Source organism: Pteropus vampyrus, unplaced genomic scaffold (assembly GCF_000151845.1).
Source record: "Pteropus vampyrus isolate Shadow unplaced genomic scaffold, Pvam_2.0 Scaffold355, whole genome shotgun sequence".
NCBI lineage: Eukaryota > Metazoa > Chordata > Mammalia > Chiroptera > Pteropodidae > Pteropus > Pteropus vampyrus.
In genome coordinates this window covers 224,073-226,327 of record NW_011889136.1, presented here as the reverse complement: position 1 = coordinate 226,327, position 2,255 = coordinate 224,073, and positions in this window count along the sequence as shown.

Sequence of the window (2,255 nt, the reverse complement as noted above, 5' to 3'; positions counted from 1 at the left end):
GGCAACGGTTTCTGCCTCGGAGGGCGAGGTCCGGGCGAGGTCGGTCCCAGCCGCCCCACAGGCCTCCCGGGGAGGGAGGGCAGTCCCCGCTCCGTCTGGATCTCTCCATGCTGATGGCACACGGCGAAGTGTGCGTGAGCACCAGTGTGGCTCGTCCCCGGGCCGGCCAGGGGCGTCTGCGGCCCAGTCCTGGAGTCTAGCCCTCTTGGTCCAGGACTTACCGCTTCATAGCGACACCTAGGCAGATAGAGGTCCTTAAGGGAACACTTCAAGGGGACAACAGGATGTGGCTAGAAAACACCCCCATTCACTGGGCACCTCTGTCCCGAGGGGCTGCAGGGCCGAGGCGCTGGGCACGGGGGCGGTGGCGAGGAGCCTTGTCTGGTGACTGACCCCTGGGCTGGCCCAGAACCCAGGGCGTCTTTTGATCCCTGGAGAGGGGCCTTCGGAGGGCCCGCCTCGCGGTCACTCACCGGACCGGATGCAGACCGCTCACAGGCGGGGAGTCAGCTGTTCCAGAAGGGGCTATTTCTGGACTTTAGGGCAGGGACTCATGGTCGGAGACGGCAGCCTCCTGGTCACTCTCGAGTTATCGACAATGCGGTTAACACGGATTCCTTCTCGATGCTTCCCTTGCTTCTCCTTGGGGGGAAAATATCAGTGGCCCCCGGCATGCGGCTCCGGGCTTTGCCCACGAGAGAAGTTTCACTGTCAAGGCCAACACCAAATACAATGCCGAAGCGGGGGGCCCCAGTTCAAAGAACCTCCAGGAGAAAGAAGCAGCTCGGTCTACGTTTTGAAAATGTTTTACGCCAAGAGGTTTAAGTATAAAATCAGGCCTCGTGTGCTTCTCCGCAGAAGCCCAAAGCCCAGAAAATGACTGAGCGTAAGGGGACGTCGGGGGTGGATGGATGGTCCCCCGGAGGTGACAGCAGACACCGTGTGGCCGTCCACAGCTCGCCTGACAGCGAGTGGCACGACCCCGTCTCCCTGCCCGTGGTTTGGTGACACCGAAGTGACACGGTCTGGTGCTCCTGCCCCGCGGGCCAGCCCTGGCCGCGTGCTCCGTGCAGAAGGAAGCCGGGACCCCGCATTGTCCACTCTGGGGAGACGGGGCCTTTGCGACAGCCCGAGCTGACCTCGCGTGCGCGTGCGTCGCGGACCCGGTCACCGCCTCTCCCGTCCCTCCACTGCTCAGCCGCAGGAGCGTTTCTGGTTTTAATCTTCCCCCACGTCAACATGCGCCAGATGTGAAGTCATCTGGGGCCTGATGGGTTACTTTGCGCTGAGGACTCCCGGAGGGGGACAAGGAAACAGGGTTTCTTACTGCACCCCCATGTCACACAACCGAGAATGGCTCGACCACCTCTCCATGCGTCAGTCGGCAGTGTCTGCGATGAGGCCTCTGAGCAGAAGTTCACCGGACCGTCCAGTTCTGAAGGGGTCACCCTCGAGGGCCGCGGATGCTCGGGGGTTGACGCTGTGTTCGTTTCATTCATTTATGTATTTATTTATTATTACGTATTTTATTAAATTTATCGGAGTGACATCGTTTAATAAACTCATATTAATCAGGTTAACGAAGTCCTATTTAGTATGAATGGCTCTTTACGATATTGTGAGCAAGTCAGGGGACAGGTGGAAGCGGGCGGGGGAGGGGAGGGAGACTCGGGAGCTTACGAGGGACCCCGGGCCGGGTGACGAGGACGCTGCTGTCCTCTGCAAGTGGAAGGCGCCGAGCATCAGGACATCGCGGTAGATGGTCCTGGGTGAACCCGGCCACCCTCGGCCTGGCTCCAGGCCACAGCTTGTGAGCAGATGCCGGACGTAGAAGCGGCAGCTCCCCTGGGGAGGAGGGGGGACAATGCACAGAGCGTCCCCCGCGGGTCCCCGCGGCCCGGCTGCCACCAGGAAGCCAGGTAGACCCCGAACCATCATGGCTCAAACACGGGGACGGTTCGAGAGAGGGCTCGCGGCCAGATTTCTGGGTGCCAGGCTCTTCCGTTTGCTGGCGTCACCATCGCCTGGGGCTGCGTCCTCATGGCATCCGGCTTACGCCGGGGAAAAGCCCAGATGCGGGAGCAGCCCGCGGCCTCTCGGGCCGTAGTCCCAGCCGGGACTCAGGCCCCTGGTTACACCTGAGCACACAGGTGCGTGGGGAGTGTGGGCCGTCGCTGCCGTGGAAAGCGGGGATGGACTTCGCGGGCGCGTGAGCGTGCTCAGGCTGCCGTGACACGTCACGGACGGGAGGCTGA